This window comes from Oncorhynchus clarkii, chromosome 12 (genome assembly GCF_045791955.1).
Source record: "Oncorhynchus clarkii lewisi isolate Uvic-CL-2024 chromosome 12, UVic_Ocla_1.0, whole genome shotgun sequence".
In the NCBI taxonomy this organism is placed as follows: domain Eukaryota; kingdom Metazoa; phylum Chordata; class Actinopteri; order Salmoniformes; family Salmonidae; genus Oncorhynchus; species Oncorhynchus clarkii.
Genome location: NC_092158.1, coordinates 82,252,348 through 82,279,921, shown reverse-complemented (window position 1 = coordinate 82,279,921; position 27,574 = coordinate 82,252,348). Strand labels below are relative to the sequence as shown.

The 27,574-nt window shown below is 42.7% G+C and overlaps 1 protein-coding gene across 1 annotated transcript in view; it reads left to right on the top strand.

Moving 5' to 3' along the window:
• The first annotated feature begins 1,538 nt into the window (after positions 1-1,538).
• Positions 1,539-27,574, top strand: part of LOC139421509 (leucine-rich repeat-containing protein 4B-like) — a 62,784-nt gene continuing 36,748 nt past the window's right edge. The window contains exons 1-2 of the mRNA XM_071172470.1: positions 1,539-1,654; positions 13,844-14,000. The gene's annotated coding sequence lies outside the window, so the exon portion shown is untranslated. The remainder of the gene's footprint in view (positions 1,655-13,843; positions 14,001-27,574) is intronic.

Below are 27,574 nucleotides of genomic sequence, written 5' to 3'. Positions count from 1 at the left end.
ACCTGTAGATTAACAACTACAGGTTATAGACAAAACATCATAGTGCAGTTAAGCTAAGGTCCCTGGAACTAAACTGGATCAGTGTGGAAAACAATTTCATCATCTGTGGATTTGTTGGTGCGGTATGCAAATTGGAGTGGGTCTAGGGTTTAAGGGAGGTGTTGAGCTATGTCCAGCCTTTCAAAGCATTTCATGGCTACAGACGTGAGTGCTGCAGGTTGGTAGTCATTTAGGCAGGTTATGTCAGTTGGTCAGCTCATGCTCGGAGTACCTTTATTTAACAAGGCAAGTCAGTTAAGAACAAATTCTTATTTTCAATGAAGGCCTGTTCAGGGGCAGAACAACAGCTCGGGGATTTGAACTTGAAATCTTCCGGTTACTAGTCCAACGCTCTAACCCTGCCACCCTGTAAATCAGCGGTGGAGAGCATGATCACACAGTCCTCAGGAACTGCTGATTCTCTTATGCTCTGATTTACAGTGTTACTTGCCTGGAAGCAAGCATAGAAGTTATTTAGCTTGTCTGGTAGGCTCTGTCACTGGGCAGCTCTTGGTTGTGCTTCCCTTTGTAGTCTGTAATAGTTTGCAGGCCCTGCCACATCGGAACCGGTCGTCCATTAAACCCAGTGAAGCAGTGAGAATATGTGTCTGGCATGATCTGCTATTTGTGACATGTGACAAATGTGTGTTCACCTTCACACACCTGCACCATAAAGCTTGGGTAATATGGCCACCTTTTCAAATACTCAATTTGTTGCGTCTTGGAGTGTGTGACATTCATTTGCGCAACAACTTTGGCATTAATTTAATTATAGTGATTGATATTGTTGCCCCAACTTTGAGAAACTAAACTATTTAGTACAATAGCAACGTGTTTAGGACGCTGCTGGTGTATGAATCTATATAGCAAAAGTCATTGCGTCCTCGTTACATCGCAATGAGAGGAGTGGGATGTGCACCACCAAAGCGCAATAGGGACAATAGTAAACACCTACGCGTTGGATACAGGGAATGTCAAGGTGCATCTACACAAGAGAGGTGCAGTACTTAATTGTATAAGAAATATATATATATAATATATATATATATATATATATATATAATAAGAAAGACTAGCCTACATATTTAATACAGTTATTTAAGTTATTAATCGTCCTGCCTGTCCTGACTCCGAGACAAGGGAAAATAATCCTATTCAACCAGACTGGTCTAAATCAATGGGAGAAGGTTCATTTTCTGTTGTCGTTTGTTGTAAATTCTCATCCCTTCCAGCCGTGCGCGCGTGTTTATTAGTGGCCTACGCATGCCTGGAGAAACGGACATGTTTCTATTAGATATCTATATTTATCCTCAACGATTCGTATTTACACGAAATAGTTTACTAGGCCTATGTTTCGTCGTGATTTTTCAATCACCCACTTTCGGTGGTTGTATTTTTCCATCTGGCCATGTAAAATGAACGGGCTCTGCTTTCTTAGGTCGGGAAAACACGGCACTGTGGTACAAGCGCCGAAAAAGGGTGAATAAATTTGAGAGAGAGAGAGAGGGCGGGTTGGAGAGCGAGAGAAAGGACGATAGTGAGAGAGGGAGAGGGGAGAGAAGACGTTGACTATAGGCTACGCCTCTGCAGTTTAAGGAATATATTAAAAGGAAAGGTAAGATTCATTAAATGGTATCAGAGTATAAAGGACGTTATTCGTGTGTCGCATGTTAAACAAATCCCGTGGTTTGACTTTGGATTCTCAGCTTTCATAAGGCGGCGTTGGGGTATGACAAGCCTACTCTTTATCTGCTGAATAGTTTTCGCTGTTCCAATATATTTAATTTGCGGTTGTCGTTAACGAAATGAATGCGGTGGTGTCTGTATGTGTGGGTTTGTGCGCTCGTTCGTCTGTGCGTGCACGCACAGTAAACTGATACATGTTAAGGCTATTGCTTTAATAAGGACCGCGTTTCAGAGTTGATAGGACGGAATATCAACCATGTTTATGGAAAGAAACAAGCGGATAGCCTACATTACCATGAATTGTGGCGAGACGATACATTTAATTTGGTGAGAGTGCGTACGAATGAAACAGGAAAGTCAAGTGATTCGTGTACTTCATACTTAATTCATAAGAAGACATATGCGCGTCTCGTTAAATTGCCTGTTTCTGACATTGGTGTCGTGTCTTTGGCAAATGGCATTGATAACAATTGATAAATGCACAGGACAGTAGCCTAATTTAAAATAAATAAATAATTGCCTATAATTAAAATCATTGTATTGTTATGGCTCGTATTTCACAGTTCTGCTGAGTAGCCGAATGTGTGGCTTATTAAATATTTCCTATTCAATAGGCCAATAGTTCCGAGAAAAAGTTATTAGGCTATACCCACTGGGTACAGACGTCTATTCCACGTTGGTTCATCGTAATTTCACTGAAATAACGTGGAAGCAACGTTGAGTCAACCAGTGTGTGCACAGTGGGTACTATTAAGCCACATTATTTGCGGTCATCTGTTTCGTTTGGTTATTCTCTCTTGACTATGATTAGTGTCCCCAAATAGTGTGAATAATGCGGAGGCACCTTACGCGGCACATGACTGAGGCATGCAGGTTAAGCCACTATAACTGTGGCCCACAGAGGAGCCCCTCTGATTGAGAACAAGGAGCAGATAGATTAGGGTTGATGAATGAAGATCTACCGCCTCTATCTGCAACACAACGATACGGTTACGAGCGGATTGAAATGCTGATGTGCAGCAGTGTGTTTTGGGTGGGCAGTCTGGCAGAATGAGATTGCTGCCTGGCACAGCAGTCAGTGGGCACAGTTTGATTTCGTGAGTTTATGATAGGGGCTAAGTTATTAATGGGGCGTTAGGGGGCAAAGTGGAGCACTGGGCAGGATTAGATTGAGGGTGAAGTGTGTTGTGCGATGGGTGGTTAGGTTGGAATGGGGAGAGGAGAGTACTTTAAAAGAGGCCCTTCAGGCACTGGTCCTGGGCCAGTTCTGCCTCAGCTGGTGGTGGATGGCTGAAGTTGGATTTCAGCCCCAAGCTAATTTTGGAGCAGTGCTCAGAGGCATTTCTGTTTGAGATATGACTGGGGAAAAGCTGCCATTCTGAGAATGAAAAGTTATTTAATTGTGTAGTTGGACTTAAGGGTTAAATATATGAAATAGAGAGCAATGGACAGAACAAGTTAATAAACCAATAAATACACAACTTTAGAGAGAATATTTTCCCCAAGAAACCCCAAGTAGTGGGCAAAACAAACATTTTTTAAAAACATTTTCTACATGTGTCTGACTTTACACTCATCTCTGGTCCACTCAATCGTCCAAACCTCATCCACTGCTGGTCTTAAACATAGACCCCATAAACCAGTCTCACTGCTCTTACATCTGTGGAGATAGTGGAACTTGTTTTCATTAAACATTGGCGCCATGTCAGATTTGATACTTGTTAGTACCTAGTGTATCACTGCTTCACTCTTAATTGCTCAGTGAATGACTGTGATGTATGCCATTATAACTACAAGCCTCTGTGCTTATTCTTAACCATTTGGCTTGTAACTACAGATGTAAAAATTTAAGATGACGTTAAGTTTTTAATGTTTCTCTTATAGCAGATTTGTGCTCAGATCAAACGGGGCCTGTTAGTACATGTGAGGTGGAGCTGTGTGGGTAATCAAAGTGCACATCCCTCTCCTTTCCACTCATAGGACCAGTACAAGTCACAGAGTGGCCCTGGGAGGAGGAGAAGAATGTTACTTTAAATATCAGATTAGAGACAGGGCCTTTTAGCCAAGGGCAGGGTTTTAAAAAGATCAAGACATCTCGTAGCTGTAAAGACAAGAATAAATCTAGCTCTTCAAACACAAACAAGTGGTTCTTTCCCTTCCTTCATTCATTCCTTCCCTCCCATCCCCCCACCAAAGATATTCCCTAAAAATGTCCTTGAGATGAATTGAAATGGATTAAAACCAGACTGGGTCAAAAGGTGACCAATAGCAAGTGGTGGACAGTCAGAGGTAAACAAGAACATTATTTATTAAGCATTGTCCTCTATGGATTGAAGGGTTTAGACATAATTTCCCCGGGCTTCACACTCCAAGCAAATCCAGAAGCCTGCTACACTGAATTAGTAAAGGCCTTGGAACTGTTAGGGATCTGTCATGTAGCTGTGCCCAGGCTGCCCCATAATCCTTTTCAGTCTTGACAGTGCACAACCATTGTCACCTCTTTACCTAATATGCGTGTTATTAAAATTAAACAATGTCATGATTCACAAGGAAAGGTTAACTCAGATTACTTAATAGCGTGCAAGTGGAATATTTTATTCAAGACATAGTTGACCTGCTGTAGGACATCCCATGAATTTGAACTCTTACCCCATTCACCCAAACTGAGTTGTTGTTGTTAAGGAGCACTGCTCAGAATTGATATAATTTTGTTTTGAATAAGATCTCACTAGATTTTAATATAGAGCTCACTAGATTTGAATATAGAGCTCACTAGATTTGAATATAGAGCTCACTAGATTTTAATGTAGAGCTCGCTAGATTTTTATGTAGAGCTCGCTAGATTTTAATATGGAGCTTGCTAGATTTTGATATAGAGCTTGCTAGATTTTAATATAGGGCTCAGCTAGATTTTAATATAGATTTGAATATAGAGCTTGCTAGATTTTAATACAGAGTTCACAAGATTTTGATATAGAGCTCACTAGATTCCAATATAGAGCTCAATAGATTTGAATATAGAACTCACTAGACTTTAATATAGAGCTCACTAGATTTTGATATAGAGCTCGCAAGATTTTAATATAGAGCTCACAAGCTTTTAATATAGATCTCACAAGCTTTTAATATAGAGCTCACTAGATTTCAATGTAGAGCACTAGATTTTAATATAGAGCTTGCTAGATTTTTATATAGAGCTTGCTAGATTTTAAGATAAAGCTTGCTAGAATTTAATATAGAGCTTTCTAGATTTTAATATAGAGCTTGCTAGATTTTAATATAGAGCTTGCTAGATTTTAATATAGAGCTCCATAGATTTTAATATAAATCTCACTAGATTTTAACATAGAGCTCACTAGATTTTAACAAAGAGCTGACTAGATTTTAAAAGAGAGCTCACAAGATTTTAACATAGAGCTCACGAGATTTTAACATAGAGCTCACAAGATTTTAACATAGAGCTCACTAGATTTTAACGTAGAGCTCACTAGATTTTAATGTAGAGCTTGCTAGATTTTTATATAAAGCTTGCTAGAATTGAATATAGATCTCACTAGATTTTAATATAGATCTCACTAGATTTTAGTATAGAGATCGCTAGATTTTAAAAAAAGAGATCGCTAGATTTTAATTAAGTGGCTCAGCTAGATTTTACTATATAGCTCACTAGATTGTAATATACAGATTGCTAGATTGTAATATAGATTTTTAATATAGAGCTTGCTAGATTTTAATACAGTTTACAAGATTTTATTATAGAGCACACTAGATTTTGATATAGAGCTCAATAGATTTTCATATAGAACTAACTAGATTTAAATATAGAGCTTGCTAGATTTGAGTATAGAGCTCACTAGATTTGAATATAGAGCTCACTAGATTTGAATATAGAGCTCGCTAGATTTTAATTTAGAGCTCGCTAGCTTTTAATATAGAGCTCGTTAGCTTTCAATATAAATCTCACTAGATTTTAATGTAGAGCTCACTAGATTTTAATATAGAGCTCGCTAGATTTCAATATAGAGCTTGCTAGATTTCAATATAGAGCTTGCTAGATTTAATATAGAGCTTGCTAGATTTTAAAATAGAGGTCGCTAGATTTTAATATAGAGGTCGCTAGATTTTAATATAGGGCTCAGCTAGATTTTAATATAGATTTGAATATAGAGTTTGCTAGATTTTAATACAGACTTCAGAAGATTTCATTATAGAGCTCACTAGATTTTGATGTAGAGCTCACTAGACTTTAATATAGAGCTCACTAGACATTAATATAGAGCTCACTAGACTTTAATATAGAGCTCACTAGACTTTAATATAGAGCTCACAAAATTTGAATATAGAGCTCACTAGATTTGAATATTGAACATGATATATTTTGATATCGAGCTCACTAGATTTTGATATAGAGCTCACAAGATTTTAATATAGATCTCAGTAGATTTGAATATAGAGCTCACTAAATTTGAATATAGAGCTCGCTAGATTTTAATATAGAGCTCACTAGATTTTAATATAGAGCTCCATAGATTTTAATATAAATCTAACTAGATTTTAACATAGAGCTCACTAGATTTTAACAAAGAGCTCACTAGATTTTAACAGAGAGCTCACGAAATTTTAACATAGAGCTCACTAGATTTTAATATAGAGCTCACTAGATTTTAGTATAGAGATCGCTAGATTTTAAAATAGAGATCGCTAGATTTTAATATAGGGCTCAGCTAGATTTGACTATATATCTCACTAGATTGTAATATACAGATTGCTAGATTGTAATATAGATTTTAATATAGAGCTTGCTAGATTTTAATACAGTTTACAAGATTTTATTATAGAGCTCACTAGATTTTGAAATAGAGCTCAATAGATTTTCACATAGAACTAACTAGATTTGAATATAGAGCTCGCTAGATTTGAATATAGAGCTCACTAGATTTGAATATAGAGCTCGCTAGATTTTAATTTAGAGCTCGCTAGCTTTCAATATAAATCTCACTAGATTTTGATGTAGAGCTCACTAGATTCTAATATATAGCTCACTAGATTCTAATATAGAGCTTGCTAGATTTCAATATAGAGCTTGCTAGTTTTAATATAGAGCTTGCTAGATTTTAAAACAGAGGTCGCTAGATTTTAATATAGAGCTCTCTAGATTTTAATATCGGGCTCAGCTAGATTTTACTGTAGAGGTCACTAGATTTTAATATACAGATTGCTAGATTTTAATATAGGGCTCAGCTAGATTTGAATATAGATTTGAATATAGAGCTTGCTAGATTTGAATACAGACTTCAGAAGATTTCATTATAGAGTTCACTAGATTTTGATGTAGAGCTCAATAGATTTTAATATAGAACTCACTAAATTTGAATATAGAGCTCGCTAGATTTTAATATAGAGCTCACTAGATTTTAATATACAGATTGCTAGATTTTAATATGACACTCATCTAGATTTTAATGTAGAGCTCGCTAGATTTTAATATGGAGCTTGCTAGATTTTTATAATACAGTTTACAAGATTTTATTATAGAGCTCACTAGATTTTCACGAAATTTTAAATAGAGCTCAATATAGATTTAGAGATCTAGATTTTAATATAGGGCTCAGCTAGATTTTACTATATATCTCACTAGATTGTAATATACAGATTGCTAGATTTAGATTTTAATATAGAGCTTGCTAGATTTTAATACAGTTTACAAGATTTTATTTAGAGCTCACTAGATTTTATAGAGCTCACTAGATTTAGAGCTCACTATAGAGCTCACTAGATTTGAATATAGAGCTTGCTAGATTTTAATTTAGAGCTCGCTAGCTTTCAATATAAATCTCACTAGATTGTAATATACAGATTGCTAGATTGTAATATAGATTTTAATATAGAGGTTGCTAGATTTTAATACAGTTTACAAGATTTTATTATAGAGCTCACTAGATTTTGAAATAGAGCTCAATATATTTTCACATAGAACTAACTAGATTTGAATATAGAGCTCGCTAGATTTGAATATAAAGCTCACTAGATTTGAATATAGAGCTCACTAGATTTGAATATAGAGCTCGCTAGATTTTAATTTAGAGCTCGCTAGCTTTCAATATAAATCTCACTAGATTGTAATATACAGATTGCTAGATTGTAATATAGATTTTAATATAGAGCTTGCTAGATTTTAATACAGTTTACAAGATTTTATTATAGAGCTCACTAGATTTTGAAATAGAGCTCAATATATTTTCACATAGAACTAACTAGATTTGAATATAGAGCTCGCTAGATTTTGATGTAGAGCTCACTAGATTCTAATATAGAGCTCACTAGATTCTAATATAGAGCTTGCTAGATTTCAATATAGAGCTTGCTAGTTTTAATATAGAGCTTGCTAGATTTCATTATAGAGCTTGCTAGTTTTAATATAGAGCTTGCTAGATTTTAAAACAGAGGTCGCTAGATTTTAATATAGAGCTCTCTAGATTTTAATATCGGGCTCAGCTAGATTTTACTGTAGAGGTCACTAGATTTTAATATACAGATTGCTAGATTTTAATATAGGGCTCAGCTAGATTTTTAATATAGATTTGAATATAGAGCTTGCTAGATTTTAATACAGACTTCAGAAGATTTCATTATAGAGCTCACTAGATTTTGATGTAGAGCTCAATAGATTTTAATATAGAACTCACTAGACTTTAATATAGAGCTCACTAGACTTTAATACAGAGCTCACTAGACTTTAATATAGAGCTCACTAGACTTTAATATAGAGCTCACTAAATTTGAATATAGAGCTCACTAGATTTTAATATTGAACTTGATATATTTTGATATCGAGCTCACTAGATTTTAATATAGAGCTCATAAGATTTTAATATAGATCTCAGTAGATTTTAATATAGAGCTCACTAAATTTGAATATAGAGCTCGCTAGATGTTAATATAGAGCTCACTAGATTTTAATATACAGATTGCTAGATTTTAATATGACACTCATCTAGATTTTAATATACATGTAAATATAGAGCTTGCTAGATTTTAATACAGAGTTCACAAGATTTGATTATAGAGCTCACTAGATTTTGATATAGAGCTCAATAGATTTTAATATAGAACTTGCTAGATTTGAATACAGACTACACAAGATTGTATTATAGCGTTCACAATATTTGATTATAGAGCTCACTAGATTTTAATATAGAACTCACTAGATTTGAATATAGGGCTTGCTAGATTTTAATATAGAGCTCACTAGATTTGAATATTGAACTTGATAGATTTGGATATAGAGCTCACTAGATTTTGATATAGAGCTCACTAGATTTTAATATAGATCTCAGTAGATTTTAATATAGTGCTCACTAAATTTGAATATAGAGCTCACGAGATTGTAATATAGATCTCAACAGATTTTAATATAGTGCTCACTAAATTTGAATATAGAGCTCGCTATATTTGAATATAGAGCTCACTAGATTGTAATATACAGATTGCTATATTTAATATAGGGCTCAGCTAGATTTGAATATAGATTTTAATATAGAGCTTGCTAGATTTTAATACAGAGTTCACAAGATTTGATTATAGAGCTCACTAGATTTTGATATAGAGCTCAATAGATTTTAATATAGAACTTGCTAGATTTGAATACAGACTTCACAAGATTGTATTATAGCGTTCATAAGATTTGATTATAGAATTCACTAGATTTTGATATAGAGCTCAGCTAGATTTTAATATTGAACTTGCTAGACTTGAATATTGAACTCGATAGATTTTGATATAGAGCTCACTAGATTTTGATATAGAGCTCACTAGATTTTAATATAGAGCTCACTAGATTGTAATATAGATCTCAGTAGATGTTAATATAGTGCTCACTAAATTTGAATGTAGAGCTCGCTAGATTTTAATATAGAGCTCACTAGATTTTAATATTGAACTTGCTAGACTTGAATGTAGAGCTCGCTAGATTTTAATATACAGATTGCTAGATTTTAATATAGATTTGAATATAGAGCTTCCTAGATTTTAATAGAGTTCACAAGATTTTATTATAGAGCTCACTAGATTTTATTATAGAGCTCACTAGATTTTATTATAGAGCTCACTAGATTTTAATATAGATCACAGTGGATTTTAATATGGAGCTCGCTAGATTTTTATATAGAGCTTGTTAGATTTGAAAATAGAGCTTGCTAGATATGTATATAGAGCTCGCTAGATTTTAATATAGTGCTCTCTAGATTTTAATATATAGCTTGGTAGATTTTAATATACAGCTTGGTAGATTTTAATATACAGCTCGCTAGATTTTAATGCAGAGCTCAATCGATTTTAATATTGAGCTCACTTGATTTTAATATAGAGCTCACTAGATTTTGATATGGAGCTAACTAGATTTTAATATATAGCTCGCTAGATTTTTAGTTATACAGTAAAGAATAAAGGAACATCACTGTGTTAGCAAGCCCACAGATTCCACACAAGCCCCTGGTTGGCTGTTTGCTCCAGGAAGAGAAGAGCGGACAGGTCAACTATGCCCAGTTGGCAGACTAATTTGAACTGCCAAAACTAAGCTGAGAGTCATAACTTTGTTTTGGTTCACAAATTAAGTGTGGGATGGGTGATCTCAGTCATATGAGAAGTCAGGCCAGCCTGCACTTTCATTTCAGAGTCACATCACTGCATAACTGATGAGGCAGATGAAAACAAGCAAACAGGAACAGGGGAGATTACACCTGCACACCTTGCCAAGAGCAAAGCTGTCTGGGACTGGGAGATAATGCCTTAACCTCTCAGGGCTCTTGTCACCTGAATCAAGGGCTTTCAGACTTGAGCATTGTCAATCAGCACAGTTCTGTTCACCATTTTGGAATGTTATGTTAGAGAGACAATACCACAGTAAGATGTGTGTATTTTACTGTATAAATGTGGTTGTGTGTATGTGTGTGGGTGGATGTGGTTGTGTGTGTGTGAGAGAGAGAAACTTTTGACTTTTTAAAAGAAAATATCCCCCTCTTTTAAAAGAAAATAGGGGGATATAGATGAGACTGGCACTATTCTCAATAGGGCAAGAAGTTGGCTGATCTCTATGTAGGCTGGGATTGTCATTGATTGATAGCAGCCCAACTTGCTGGTGTCGACAGGATGGAGGTTGAAGTTGACTGCTAGCATGCTGGAGATACTTGCTGATCAGCTATGATAGGCTGAATTTGTGGGAACAACCTAGGGCTGTCCCTGAATAATGCAGTGTGATGAACCGCATGGCATTACAGCCTCTGTTATCATGTCACACATATCAGCGTTTGTCTTCTCATGTGCCTATACATTGTCCTAACCACAGGAGGGAAGAACAAAGATCTAGGTTTCCTTTTGCATGATCTGGCATCACTTCAATCTTAATAACCAGAGTCTGGATATTGCATGAGCACTGACTGACCCATTCTCAGCAGAGCTGCTAAGCCGTCTGCCACTGATGACAGAGCAGATATAATTAGCTGTGATTGGTTTGATTGAGTGTCCAGCCTTGGCCTGGGTGTCGGCCCTTCTGGGGCCATGATGACTGGCATTAATAATTGAATAATAGTTGGGGAGAATGACAATGGTTAATGATATCAAATGAATACCATAATCCATTGAGTTGACATCATTAGAAATAGTGGAATTTCCCCTGGGGGGATGTGCTCATGTCTATGTCCCTTACAGCAGGGGAGTCTGGGTAGAGACTGGGAGCCATAAATGGGTTACCTTCTTGTGTTAATGAAAGGTACTGTGGGAGTGACAGTGGTCGGCTCTACTAGACCGCTGGGTAGGGACCACTGGGTAGGGACCGCTGGGTTGGGACCGCTAGGTAGGGACCGCTGGGTAGGGACCGCTGGGTTGGGACCGCTAGGTAGGGACCGCTGGGTAGGGACCGCTAGATTGGGACCGCTGGGTTGGGACCGCTGGGTTGGGACTGCTAGGTAGGGACCGCTGGGTAGGGACCGCTGGGTTGGGACCGCTGTGTAGGGACCGCTGGGTAGGGACCGCTAGATTGGGACCGCTGGGTTGGGACCGCTGGGTTGGGACTGCTAGGTAGGGACCGCTGGGTAGGGACCGCTGGGTAGGGAACGCTGGGTAGGGACCGCTGGGTAGGGACCGCTGGGTAGGGATTGAGGGCCATAGATGGTTTTCCTTCATCTGCTCCATGGGAGTGACAGTGGTCGGCTCTATTGGACCGCTGGGTAGGGACTGCCGGGTAGTGACCGCCGGGTAGGGACCGCCGGGTAGGGACCGCTGGGTAGGGACCGCTGGGTAGGGACCGCTGGGTAGGGACAGCTGGGTAGGGACTGCTGGGTAGGGATTGGGGGCCATAGATGGTTTTCCTTCATCTGCTCCATGGGAGTGACAGTGGTCGGCTCTATTAGACCGCCGGGTTGGGACCGCTAGGTAGGGAATCCTGGGTAAGGACCGCTGGGTAGGGACCGCTGGGTAGGGACCGCTGGGTAGGGAACGCTGGGTAGGGACCGCTGGGTAGGGACCGCTGGGTAGGGATTGGGGGCCATAGATGGTTTTCCTTCATCTGCTCCATGGGAGTGACAGTGGTCGGCTCTATTAGACCGCTGGGTAGGGACTGCCGGGTAGGGACCGCCGGGTAGGGACCGCTGGGCAGGGACAGCTGGGTAGGGACTGCTGGGTAGGGATTGGGGGCCATAGATGGTTTTCCTTCATCTGCTCTATGGGAGTGACAGTGGTCGGCTCTATTAGACCGCCGGGTAGGGACCGCCGGGTAGGGACAGCTGGGTAGGGACCGCTGGGTAGGGACCGCTGGGTAGGGACAGCTGGGTAGGGACAGCTGGGTAGGGACCGCTGGGTAGGGATTGGGAGCCATAGATGGTTTTCCTTCATGTGCTCCATGGGAGTGAGAGTGGTCGGCTATACTATAAGGTTCATCCATGTGTTAGTAAAGCCGGTCGCATAATGGAACGCGATCATGCTGCTGCTCACTCATGTGTCACATGGGTGACTGGAAGCGGGAGGGTTACGGTTGGATCGTGTTATTAAAAATTGGTTGGGTAATGAAAGCAGTCAGTTTTACATGGTTTGGTCGTATATTGGCTAAGCCGGTTGGGTGATGGTAGTGGGGTGGGGGACTTTGGTTAGGTCACGTGTTAGTAAATGTGGTGGGTAATGAAAGTGGTCAAGCTTTCAGTGACCATTCTTCTTTGGAGCTATGGCAGCTTGGCTGCATCAAGGCACAATACCTTGAGGGAGTTTTTTTTCGGGTCAGTGGCAACATAAGAGCTCAATACAGCCATGCAAAGTCAGACAAACTGAGGCTAGGGGCTTTTCCTCTGTCTGCTTGACTGGCTGTGTGTGATCAGAGAGCACTACAGTTAGCGCCTGCATGCCTGTGAGGATGATGTTTATTACAGTGTAATGGTGATGATGATAATGGTAGTAATGCAGCAACTAGACATTGCAATGATCTTGCCATGATTATGATGACCACAAAGCATCATGGAGTGGCAGGTAGCCTAACGGTCAACAGCATTGGGCCAGTAACCGAAAGGTCGCCAACTAGTTGAAAAATCTGTTGATGTGCTCTTGAGCAAGGCACTTAACCCTAATTGCTCTGGATAAGAGAATCTGCTAAATGACTAAAATGTGTGGTATTTTACCAAGTGGTATTTTTGGTTGACCGTTTGATAAGGTCACTGTTTGGTGAGGTCACTGTTTGGTGAGGTCACTCCAACAATGCTCAACAAGCTGAGTGGGAACATGACTGAGAAGGACACATAGGCAGAGGGCTACACATCCAGGCTGGTGATGTCACAGGGAGAATGTGACAGTGGGGGAGAGCAGCCCCCAGTGTCTCCTAGTAGAGCTCTCTGAAGGCCAGAGAGGAGCAGGCAGGCTGCAGTTAGTGACGTCATACATGATTACTGCGATAAATCACTGATTCTGCCCTATGGTTAGGAAGGATGATTATTCTGAGTGCCATGGTGAACAACGCGCACGCCTTTATTATTTTATCTCTTCTCAGAGGTCTGCTGGATGGGGTTATACGGAGACTGTTGACTCAGTTGTACTCATTTATTTATATATTTTGCTACTCTTGCATTTTTTTCTCTCCTAGTTTTTTACTGGGTGCAGCAGCACCAGTGAGTGAGTGCCCCAGCCCCCAGGCCAGGCACCAGTCCTCAGTGTGAAGTGATGGAGCTGCCCCGTGTTGGGAACTGCAGAGCCAGGCGACGGACACCCCTGCTGCTGATGTGACGGAGACACGCAAGATGGTGAGTGAGCAGGTTACCATGGCAACCCGAGTCTGCGCGAGCGCAGCGAGCGCTTCTATTTCGCACAGCGTGGGAGAGAGGGGTGGAGAGAGATCGTGGAGAGGGGAATGGTGTAGAAACCAGCGGAGGAGAGAGGAGAGGTGTGGAAAGAGCAGTCGGACTGAAAGGGGTGAGGAGAGAGAGACACAAGCATTATACGAAGAGAGGATTGAAAGATCAGAGGAAAAGAAGAGGGATGATAGAGGGAGTGGATGGAGTAAAACTAAGTGAGATGTGAATGATGGGGTGAGATCAAGAAGGCATGATAGTACAGTAAAGCAGAAGGAAGGGATGACAGGGACGTGTCCTGTGATAAAGAGGTGCCCTGCTGTCAGGTATTACAAGCTTGTTTCTTTCCTGTTTACTCCTCCATATTCTCAGCCAATACCTTTTTCACTCCATATAAAGTACGTTTTCCATGTTTCTCTCTCTCACTGTCCCTCAATTCATCCATCTATCCCTCCATCTCTCTCTCTCTGTATCTGTCTCTAACTCTCGTAATGATTTGGTTGGCACGGCACTCTGCTGTGATAAAGACTGACATGGTGTCAGTCTTGGTGACTGGTCTCCATGGAGACGTCCATCTGTCAGTCTGTGTCAGTGTTTCCTAGGCGAATCCTTATCGTGTTTCTCAGTGAGGGTGTTTATCTGTCTGTGTATTAGTCAGTGTGTCAGTCATAGAGCATGCTGGGGCAAGGCCTGGATGGATGGGGGAGTGTTACTTATCACACAAAACATATACACACACAAATACACACACACACACTATGCTTATTCGTCCAAAAATTCACACAATCTCACACAGCACTGTAGGATCTTAACGCACACACATATGAAATGTGTTATGATACATACACAAACATTCACATGCCACACACTCCCAAACACACACACTATGCCGTCACACATAAGGACATACATTTAAAAATGCACATATAGCACTGTAGACACACAGAATGTTACACACATAGAATGTATACACACACAGAATGTTACACACACAGAATGTAGACACACACAGAATGTTACACACACAGAACAAGTGAGGATAAATGCACAAACACTCACACAAGCACATTCTATGCATTCTGTAAAGCACATCATATTTTAACCCCACAAAAACAATCCTACACGCATGCTTGCGTGCTTTTCCCCTGCAGTGGAAAAGGCAACTTGAAAAACAAGGTTTGACGGAAAAAATGCTGAAGCAAGTTCTCACAAAAATAGCTTGGAGCAGCTCTGCTGTGTGCGGAGGGGGCTTTGAACAGAGCCGGTGAAAGGGTGCCGTTTACATGGCTCTGTAAATGGCTGAGAGACATTTTGATTAACGGCTGACTCCGGCTTCCCCCTCAGTGCACAGGAATTGAGTGTATCAACATGCTTAACACCCTTAAATACGGATTAATTGTTCACAAAATCGGCATCTCGCAACTAAGGCTCCGGAACAGAGCGGACAGTGATCATTTGAAGAGGAACGTTGGTTCACCTACAGTGCCTTCAGAAAGTATTCATACCTCTTGATTTATTCCACATTTAGTTGTGTTACAGCCTGAATTCAAAATTGATTAAATAGATTTATTTCTCATCCATCTACACACAATACCCCATAATGACAAAATGAAAACATGTTTTTAGAAATGTAAGCAAATTTATTGAAAATGAAATACCGAAATATCTCATTTCAAGCATTCACATCCCTTTGCTATGACACTCCAAATTGAGTTCAGGTGCATCCAATGTCCTTTGATCATCCTTGAGATGTCACGACAACTTGGAGCCCACCTGTGGCCAATTCAATTGTTTGGACATGATTTATAAAGAAACACACCACTCTAAGGTCCCACAGTTGACAGTGCATGTCAGAGCAGAATAAATACCAGAAAGTCCAAGGAACTGTCTGTACATCTCCAAGATTGTGATGAGGCACATATCTGGGGAAGGGTATACCACAATTTGTAGAGTGTTGAAAGTTTCCAAGAGCACAGTGGTCTCCATCATTGGGTGGGTGGGGGGACTTCTTATAGCTGGCCGTCTGACCAAACTGAGCAACCGGACCAGAAGGACCTCTCTGACAGAACTACAGAGTTCCTTGGCTGAGATGACAGAACCTGCCAGAAGGACAACAGTCTTTACAGCACTTCACCAATCTGGGCTTTATGGGAGAGTGGCCAGACGGAAGCCACTTCTGAGAGAAAGGCACATGACAGCATGCCTGGATTTACAAAAAGGCACGTGAAACACTGATGACATAAGGCAAAAGATTGTGTGGTCTAATAAGAGAAAAACGTAACTCTTTGGCCTGAATGCAAAGCGCTATGACTGGAGAAAGCCAGGCACTGCTCATATAACACCATTCCTACCTTGACGCATGGTGGTGGCAGCATCATGCTATGGGGATGCTTTTCATCGCCAGGGAGACTGGTACGGATAGAGGGGGAAATGAATGGAGCCAAATACAGGCCAATCCTTAACACCATGAAGTTCAAGGAACTGTCCATACTACTCCAAAATAGAATTGTGATGAGGTATATATCTGGGGAAGGGTATAAAACAATTTCTAGTGTGCTTCAGAGTGCAAACGACCATATCAAATCAAATCAAATCAAATGTATTTATATAGCCCTTCGTACATCAGCTGATATCTCAAAGTGCTGTACAGAAACCCAGCCTAAAACCATAGACTGGGGCAAAGATTTATGTTCCAACAGGAGAAGGACTCCAAGCATACAGCCAAAGCAACGCTGGAATGGCTTCAGAACAAGAATCTGAAAGTCCTTGAGTGGCCCAGCCAAAGCCCAGACTTGAATCCCATTGAACATCTGTGGAAAGACATCTGCAAGGAAGAATGGGAGAAAATCCCCAAATCCAGATGACTCAAAACTGATACAGACATACCCAAGATGACTCAAAGCTGATACAGACATACCCAAGATGACTCAAAGCTGAGACAGACATACCTAAGATGACTCAAAGCTGATACAGACATACCTAAGATGACTCAAAGCTGAGACAGACATACCTAAGATGACTCAAAGCTGAGACAGACATACCCAAGAAGACTCAAAGCTGAGACAGACATACCCAAGATGACTCAAAGCTGAGACAGACATACCCAAGATGACTCAAAGCTGAGACAGACATACCTAAGATGACTCAAAGCTGAGACAGACATACCCAAGAAGACTCAAAGCTGAGACAGACATACCCAAGATGACTCAAAGCTGATACAGACATACCCAAGATGACTCAAAGCTGATACAGACATACCTAAGATGACTCAAAGCTGAGACAGACATACCCAAGATGACTCAAAGCTGATACAGACATACCCAAGATGACTCAAAGCTGAGACAGACATACCCAAGAAGATTCAAAGCTGATGCAGACATACCCAAGATGACTCAAAGCTGATACAGACATACCTAAGATGACTCAAAGCTGAGACAGACATACCTAAGATGACTCAAAGCTGAGACAGACATACCCAAGATGACTCGAAGCTTTAATTGCCAAAGGTGCTTCTACATTGACTCAGGGGTATGAACACTTTTGTAAATTAGATATGTCTGTATTTCATTTTCAATACATTTGCAAAAATTTCTAAAAACATGTTTTTACTTTGTCATTATGGATTAGTGTGTGTAGGTGAATTTTTGAATTCAGGCAGTAACACAACAGAATGTGGAAAAAAATAAGGGGTATGAATACTTTTTGAAGGCATCTAGTGAATGTTTGTCACGATCGTCGTATGAGTGAGACCAAGGTGCAGCGTAGTATGCGTACATTCTCTTTTAATGAATGAAACACTTAACAAAAAACAATAAAACCAACGAACGAAACGTGAAGCTATACAACTTAGTGCAGACAGGCAACTCAACATAGTCAAGATCCCACAACACAAATGAGGCAAATGGCTACCTAAATATGATCCCCTATCAGAGACAACGTTAAACAGCTGTCTCTGATTGGGAAACATACATATCAGGCCAACATAGACATACAAAAACCCCTAGACATACAAAAACCTTAGACATACAAAAAGTAGAGTACCCACCCTAGTCACACCCTGACCTAACCAAAATATATAGAAAAACAGAGATATCTAAGGCCAGGGCGTGACAATGTTAGAGTTAAGATGTTAACATTGAAAGGTCTTTCATCCCGGCATGCAATGATGAGTCGTATGAAGCTTGCAGTGAGGGATTTGAACATGTGGGGAAGGTAATGTAATGTGTGCTAATGGGAGTGCTTTAGAAGGGTGATGAACACATTGACTTTTAATCTGCTGCTCATGGCCCTCTCTCTGAAGGAGAGGAGGGCTCTCTCTCTCTCTCTCTCTGTCTCTCTCTCTCTTTGTCTGTCTCTCTCTCTCTGTCTCTCTCTGTCTCTGTCTCTCTCTGAAGGAGAGGAGGGCTCTCTCTCTCTCTCTCTCTCTCTCTCTCTCTCTCTCTCTCTCTCTCTCTCTCTCTCTCTCTCTCTGTCTCTCTCTCTCTCTCTCTCTCTGTCTCTCTCTCTCTCTCTCTCTCTGTCTCTCTCTGTCTCTGTCTTTGTCCTGTATGAGCAATTCTGAATAGATCAGGCCTTCACTTTGCATCCTGAATTCTAATGAAGCCCACAGACTGTGTGTGCATTGAGAGAGACTGCTTGATGTGGCTACGTATAGAGTAAATGTGTGTGTAGAGTCCAGTGAATGTGTAGTGCTAAGTCTCAACAAATAAAGTATTGCTTTACAATTTATCCCGGCTATTTTGAAAGTGTTAAGGTTTGTCTCATCATTTATAAATCGAGATCTCTGCAATATTTATTCAATGACTTATGATACATTATGTTGTATCATAATTTGCATAAATATGGATTACCAACCGTCAAAAACGGATGTTGCCTCTGACATACAAAAATGTGCTTTATAGAAACCTGTGTGTGTAAAAAATGCGGGATGATGGTTGAAATCAATATGCAGCACAATAGTAGTGTTTTCAGCTGAATCTGGTAGCTGACCTCCTGTGCCTTTAGCCCAGGTAGGGTATTGACTGCCACCATTGATTTACCTGTACTAACATCCCCACTCGAACCCTGTGCACAATATTTCAATAACCTGGGGGCTTCCTCCCCTGAGATCCACATAAATCAGGTATTACTGAGCCAACTCAAAGCAGGAAGTTAGCACACTGTTATTCACACTGCTTATAGCACACCCTGAATTGTGTGTGCGTGTGTGTGTGTGCGTGTGTGCGTGTGTGTGTGTGTGGGCATGTGATGTCAGCTGTCATTCAACAACAAGGGTGGAGGTGTATCAGGGTAGGGGTGGAGGTGCATCAGGGTAGGGGTGGAGGTGCATCAGGGTAGGGGTGGAGGTGCATCAGGGTAGGGGTGGAGGTGTATCAGGCTATGGATGAAGGAGAGTTGGGGTGGAGGTGTATCAGGGTAGGGTGGAGGTGTATCAGGGTAGGGTGGAGGTGTATCAGGGTAGGGATGGAGGTTTATCAGGGTAGGGATGGAGGTTTATCAGGGTAGGGGTGGAGGTGTATCAGGGTAGGGGTGGAGGTGTATCAGGGTAGGGGTGGAGATGTATCAGGGTAGGGGTGGAGGTGTATCAGGGTAGGGGTGGAGATGTATCAGGGTAGGGGTGGAGGTGTATCAGGGTAGGAATGGAGGTGTATCAGGGTAGTGGTGGAGTTGTATCAGGGTAGGGATGGAGGTGTATCAGGGTAGGGGTGAAGCTGGAGGAGGCTTCCTATAGGCTTCCTCTCAGTGTACCTCGGTCAGCAAGGCAGTGGCATACAAGTGTAGCTTTGTTTTGCCTATTGAAAAGGTGTTCAGTCACACAGACTGTGTGTGTGTGTGGTGTGTGGTGTGTGGTGTGTGTCTGTGTCTGTGTCTGTGTCTGAATGTGTGTTTATTTCCAAGTTTGAAGTTGTATTAGTCAGACAGTATGTACAGGATACACATGTACACCGTCTAACAAAATGCTGACTTGCAGGTTCCTTCTGGACAATGCAACAACAATAATAAATAATAATAGATAGGAATGTGATCATAGAGCTTAGTAGAAAATAATAGACGTGTGTGTGTGTTTTCCGTTGGTTTCCCTCCACTAGTCTGTGCGTGACTGTGTTCCTCCTGCAGAATAAAACCATGTTTTTGTTTTCCATTAAATCGGGGACTGTGTCATGATGCAGTATTCTCCTTTTCATTTATGTAAAAGCTCCTGGTCTTTGGTCCCAGAGTAAATTTCACTTGGCTGTTATTCAAATGCTTTAAACATTTACAAGTGGCTCTGTATAGAGTATGCTTGGGGTCTGGTAGACTACCCAGTGAGTTGTCGAATGTGAGAGTAAAATGAAGTAGGATGAGTACATCAGCCCAACATTTTAGGCTAGATTGTGTGTAGTCGTTCTATTGGATTACACAGAAGTTTAATATGTAGAATAACGTGAACCAAGCACCTCTATGGCTGTGAACTACTGTAAGAACAACACAAGAAGACTGCTGCTAATATCTGCCAACAAATCAGTAAAACTTAAAGTTACCGCATTTAAAATGTTCTCTACATAGTTGTTTCAAATAAATACTGTATCAAGGGATTTAGTTTTTCTTCGGTGGCATGGTTTTATTTTGGGGTTGGCTTCTGAGTATTATCCTGCATGAGCTGCTTTTCCACTAGAAGGGATAAACAGAGAGAGATTGTGGGTTGGGGAGAGTAAAAAACAGCCAACGTTCCCCAGCAGACACACAGGGTAATCACATTAGTGCTGATTTATCATATCTTACACTTCTCCGCTGTGAGCTGTTCAGTGTAGATCACATGATAACAGAGAGCGGGCTCACTGTGGAAGTTAGGCGGGGAAATGATAGACCTCTCTGCAGTAACTTTCAACAGTTTCATGACACTCGAGCTCTTGAAAATGAGTTTGTAAACATTGTCAATTAACTTATTGTTGGTAACAGGAGAGGTCAAGAAGAAGAGGTCAAGAATATTATCTGTCACCATCTTGGGTGTTATGTTCTAAGCCTGGCCAGGGACTCAATCTGTATCACGGACAGCGTTACAGCGTGATTGAAATGTAAAGGCAATGTTCCCGCGTTAACGGAGACTGCATTCATGGTAAACACTGCATGTGTCGGCTCAATCAAAATGGCCTTAACATTTCTATGGCACAATCTGTAACGCTTCAGTGATCCAAATTGAACAGAGCCCTAGGTGTCAGTCTGATCACATATGTCAGGGGTCTCCTCTCTACATACAGATAGTAGAATAGATAGGAGCTCTGTCTGTCTACTGGGTGCCTGGGCTCTGTCTACTGAGCTGACATTGTGGTGTCTGCACACTCATTATTGATGACTGGCTCCCAGTTCCAAACTGTTAGGATGGCAGAGCACCACTGGAGATGTCTGTCCTGTCTGTCCTGTCTGTCCTGTCTGTCCTGTCTGTCCTGTCTGTCCTGTCTGTCCTGTCTGTCTGTCTGTCTGTCTGTCTGTCTGTCTGTCTGTCTGTCTGTCTGTCTGTCTGTCTGTCTGTCTGTCTGTCTGTCTGTCTGTCTGTCTGTCTGTCTGTCTGTCTGTCTGTCTGTCTGTCTGTCTGTCTGTCTGTCTGTCTGTCTGTCTGTCTGTCTGTCTGTCTGTCTGTCTGTCTGTCTGTCTGTCTGTCTGTCTGTCTGTCTGTCTGTCTGTCTGTCTGTCTGTCTGTCTGTCTGTCTGTCTGTCTGTCTGTCTGTCTGTCTGTCTGTCTGTCTGTCTGTCTGTCTGTCTGTCTGTCTGTCTGTCTGTCTGTCTGTCTGTCTGTCTGTCTGTCTGTCTGTCTGTCTGTCTGTCTGTCTGTCTGTCTGTTAGTATCTTTCTTTGTGAATATGTGATTATGGGTGTGCCTGTGTATACCTTCAAAAACATTGTTGCTTTTTAATGAGTGGCAGAGGGGAGGGGCATGTGGAAAGGGTGGGATACAGCTGAAGAGAAAGAGGGAGAAAGGGGCAGAGTGTGGTGAATAGGTAACCATGGCTACTCTCTTGGCTAAGATTTGAATTGAGAGAAAGTGAGAAAACAGGGGAACGATTGAAGCGACAGTGATCTCCTGCGAGGCAGACTGAGAACCGAGATCAAAGGGTTAATATGTGTCACTGTAGCAGGTTAATCTTTCATCAAACTGAGAGGTCAATGCAGTATTTCCACAGCCACTGGACACAGCAGCAACACATGGGGAGAGAGAAGAGAAAAATAGGATTGGAGGAGAGAGAGAGAGCGAGCAGAAAGAGAGTGAAGCAAACGCCAACTCCAACTACTTCCAGTTCCTCGATGGATTCCACTCCACTCCCCACTAACCAACCAAACTATCTCAGCCTGCATCTCTCTCTCAGCCTCACATCTCATCCCATCTCCCTCGGCTCCCTTTGATTTGGATCAGCTGTCGTCTCCCCAAAATAACTGCCGTACTTACACATCAGTCCTAATGGTGGCTAAAATTAAACATAGAGGTGGCTGTCATTTCAAGGGTAATGCCCTGCAGTCTGTTGTTATGTTACATATGCTGGGATGCACATAATAGCCACGATAGAGAAGAGAAACACCGGGGATTCGTTTTTCAGAACATTAAATGCAGATTTAAATGATTCTTTCCCCCTGTGAGATTGGCACTGAAAGACAATATTTAAATGAAACTGTCATGGGGATGATGTATATGATGATGTCACAGCGATGATGTATATGATGATGTCACAGCATATGATGTGGAGGTATGCTTCTAAGAGATTTGCCTCAAAGTTTCACGCAAACGCAGGGAGGTACCAAATCTGAGGTAGCCTGGGTATATATCATTCTGTTTGCGCTAACATCCCACTCCTTGCCATTCCTTGTCTTGACAAAAATGTTTTTGTCATGACAAGGAGTGTCGTTTTATCTGTATTTAACATTGTGAGAAGCTTGCCGTATAAGGGTCCAGTGTTATGTGCATAGTGACTACTGGTTCTGGTGTAGAGATGTGACTGTCCCAGTATCCTACTGGTTTTGGTCTAGAGCTGTGTGTGACGGTCCCAGTACCCCAGTACCCTACTGGTTCTGGTCTAGAACTGTGACTGTCCCAGTACCCTACTGGTTCTGATCTAGAGCTGTGTGTGGCGGTCCCAGTACCCTACTGGTTCTGGTCTAGAGCTGTGTGTGACGGTCCCAGTACCCCAGTACCCTACTGGTTCTGGTCTAGAACTGTGACTGTCCCAGTACCCTACTGGTTCTGGTCTAGAGCTGTGTGTGGCGGTCCCAGTACCCTACTGGTTCTGGTCTAGAGCTGTGACTGTCCCAATACCCTACTGGTTCTGGTCTAGAGCTGTGATGGAACTGGTCCCAGTATCCTACTGGTTCTGGTCTAGAGCTGTGAGTGACTGTCCGAGTATCCTACTGGTTCTGGTCTAGACATGTGAGTGACTGTCCCAGTATCCTACTGGTTCTGGTCTAGAGCTGTGAGTGTCCCAGTATCCTACTAATTCTGGTCTAGAGCTGTGACTGTCCCAGTACCCTACTGGTTCTGGTCTAGAGCTGTGACTGTCCCGGTATCCTACTGGTTCTGGTCTAGAACTGTGACTGTCCCAGTACCCTACTGGTTCTGGTCTAGAACTGTGACTGTCCTGGTATCCTACTGGTTCTGGTCTAGAACTGTGACTGTCCCAGTACCCTACTGGTTCTGGTCTAGAGCTGTGACTGTCCCAGTATCCTACTGGTTCTGGTCTAGAGTTGTGACTGTCCCAGTACCCTACTGGTTTTGGTGTAGAGTTGTGACTGTCCCAGTACCCTACTGGTTCTAGTCTAGAGCTGTGAGTGACTGTCCCAGTACCCTACTGGTTCTGGTGTAGAGCTGTGTGTGACGGTCCCAGTACCCTACTGGTTCTGGTCTAGAACTGTGACTGTCCCAGTACCCTACTGGTTCTGGTCTAGAGCTGTGAGTGACTGTCCCAGTACCCTACTGGTTCTGGTCTAGAGCTGTGTGTGACGGTCCCAGTACCCTACTGGTTCTGGTCTAGAGCTGTGACTGTCCCAGTACCCTACTGGTTCTGGTCTAGAGCTGTGATGGTCCCAGTATCCTACTGGTTCTGGTCTAGAGCTATGAATGACTGTCCCAGTATCCTACTGGTTCTGGTCTAGAGCTGTGAGTGACTGTCCCAGTATCCTACTGGTTCTGGTCTAGTAGGTAACAGCTCTAGAACCAGATACTGTGTACTGGAACCAGTACCCTACTGGTTCTGGTCTAGAGCTGTCATGGTCCCAGTATCCTACTGGTTCTGTCTAGAGCTGTGACTGTCCCAGTACCCTACTGGTTCTGGTCTAGAGTTTTGACACTCCCAGTACCCTGGTTCTGGTCTAGAGCTGTGAGTGACAGTCCCAGTACCCCACTGGTTCTGGTCTAGAGCTGTGACTGTCCCAGTATCCTACTGGTTCTGGTCTAGAGCTGTGACTGACGGTTCCAGTACACAGTATCTGGTTCTAGAGCTGTGACTGTCCCAGTATCCTACTGGTTCTGGTCTAGAGCTGTGACTGACGGTTCCAGTACACAGTATCTGGTTCTAGAGCTGTTACTGTCCCAGTACCCTACTGGTTCTGGTCTAGAGCTGTGACTGTCCCAGTATCCTACTGGTTCTGGTCTAGAGCTGTGACTGACGGTTCCAGTCCACAGTATCTGGTTCTAGAGCTGTGACTGTCCCAGTATCCTACTGGTTCTGGTCTAGAGCTGTGACTGACGGTTCCAGTCCACAGTATCTGGTTCTAGAGCTGTGACTGTCCCAGTATTCTACTGGTTCTGGTGTAGAGCTGTGTGTGACGGTCCCAGTACCCTACTGGATCTGGTCTAGAACTGTGACTGTCCCAGTACCCTACTGGTTCTGGTCTAGAGCTGTGATGGTCCCAGTATCCTACTGGTTCTGGTCTAGAGCTATGAATGACTGTCCCAGTATCCTACTGGTTCTGGTCTAGAGCTGTGAGTGACTGTCCCAGTATCCTACTGGTTCTGGTCTAGAGGGTAACAGCTCTAGAACCAGATACTGTGTACTGGAACCAGTACCCTACTGGTTCTGGTCTAGAGCTGTGATGGTCCCAGTATTCTACTGGTTCTGTCTAGAGCTGTGACTGTCCGAGTACCCTACTGTTTCTGGTCTAGAGTTTTGACACTCCCAGTACCCTTGTTCTGGTCTAGAGCTGTGAGTGACAATCCCAGTACCCTACTGGTTTTGGTCTAGAGCTGTGATGGTCCCAGTATTCTACTGGTTCTGTCTAGAGCTGTGACTGTCCCAGTACCCTACTGGTTCTGGTCTAGAGTTCTGACACTCCCAGTACCCTTGTTCTGGTCTAGAGCTGTGAGTGACAATCCCAGTACCCCACTGGTTCTGGTCTAGAGCTGTGAGTGATGGTCCCAGTACCCTACTGGTTCTGGTCTAGAACTGTGACTGTCCCAGTATCCTACTGGTTCTGGTCTAGAGCAGTGAGTGACGGTCCCAGTACCCCACTGGTTCTGGTCTAGAACTGTGACTGTCCTAGTACCCTACTGGTTCTGGTCTAGAGCTGTGACTGTCCCAGTATCCTACTGGTTCTGGTCTAGAGCTGTGACTGACGGTTCCAGTACACAGTATCTGGTTCTAGAGCTGTTACTGTCCCAGTACCCTACTGGTTCTGGTCTAGAGCTGTGACTGTCCCAGTATCCTACTGGTTCTGGTCTAGAGCTGTAACTGACGGTTCCAGTACACAGTATCTGGTTCTAGAGCTGTGACTGTCCCAGTATCCTACTGGTTCTGGTCTAGAGCTGTGACTGACGGTTCCAGCACACAGTATCTGGATCTAGAGCTGTGACTGTCCCAGTATCCTACTGGTTCTGGTCTAGAGCTGTGACTGACGGTTCCAGTACACAGTATCTGGTTCTAGAGCTGTGACTGTCCCAGTATCCTACTGGTTCTGTCTAGAGCTGTGACAGTCCCAGTACCCAACTGGTTCTGGTCTAGAGCTGTGACTGTCCCAGTATCCTACTGGTTCTGGTCTAGAGCTGTGAGTGACGGTCCCAGTACCCTACTGGTTCTGGTCTAGAACTGTGACTGTCCCAGTACCCCACTGGTTCTGGTCTAGAACTGTGACTGTCCCAGTACCCTACTGGTTCTGGTCTAGAGCTGTGACTGTCCCAGTATCCTACTGGTTCTGTCTAGAGCTGTGACTGACGGTTCCAGTACACAGTATCTGGTTCTAGAGCTGTGACTGTCCCAGTATCCTACTGGTTCTGGTCTAGAGCTGTGACTGACGGTTCCAGTGCACAGTATCTGGTTCTAGTGCTGTTACTGTCCCAGTACCCTACTGGTTCTGGTCTAGAGCTGTGACTGTCCCGGTATCCTACTGGTTCTGGTCTAGAGCTGTGACTGACGGTTCCAGTCCACAGTATCTGGTTCTAGAGCTGTGACTGTCCCAGTATCCTACTGGTTCTGGTGTAGAGCTGTGTGTGACGGTCCCAGTACCCTACTGGTTCAGGTCTAGAACTGTGACTGTCCTAGGACCCTACTGGTTCTGGTCTAGAGCTGTGAGTGACTGTCCCAGTACCCTACTGGTTCTGGTCTAGAGCTGTGTGTGACGGTCCCAGTACACCGTATCTGGTTCTGGTCTAGAGCTGTGACTGTCCCAGTACCCTACTGGTTCTGGTCTAGAGCTGTGATGGTCCCAGTATCCTACTGGTTCTGGTCTAGAGCTATGAATGACTGTCCCAGTATCCTACTGGTTCTGGTCTAGAGCTGTGAGTGACTGTCCCAGTATCCTACTGGTTCTGGTCTAGAGGGTAACAGCTCTAGAACCAGATACTGTGTACTGGAACCAGTACCCTACTGGTTCTGGTCTAGAGCTGTGATGGTCCCAGTATTCTACTGGTTCTGTCTAGAGCTGTGACTGTCCCAGTACCCTACTGGTTCTGGTCTAGAGTTTTGACACTCCCAGTACCCTGGTTCTGGTCTAGAGCTGTGAGTGACAGTCCCAGTACCCCACTGGTTCTGGTCTAGAGCTGTGACTGTCCCAGTATCCTACTGGTTCTGGTCTAGAGCTGTGAGTGACGGTCCCAGTACCCGACTGGTTCTGGTCTAGAACTGTGACTGTCCCAGTATCCTACTGGTTCTGGTCTAGAGCTGTGAGTGACGGTCCCAGTACCCCACTGGTTCTGGTCTAGAACTGTGACTGTCCCAGTACCCTACTGGTTCTGGTCTAGAGCTGTGACTGTCCCAGTATCCTACTGGTTCTGTCTAGAGCTGTGACTGACGGTTCCAGTACACAGTATCTGGTTCTAGAGCTGTGACTGTCCCAGTATCCTACTGGTTCTGGTCTAGAGCTGTGACTGACGGTTCCAGTGCACAGTATCTGGTTCTAGTGCTGTTACTGTCCCAGTACCCTACTGGTTCTGGTCTAGAGCTGTGACTGTCCCGGTATCCTACTGGTTCTGGTCTAGAGCTGTGACTGACGGTTCCAGTCCACAGTATCTGGTTCTAGAGCTGTGACTGTCCCAGTATCCTACTGGTTCTGGTGTAGAGCTGTGTGTGACG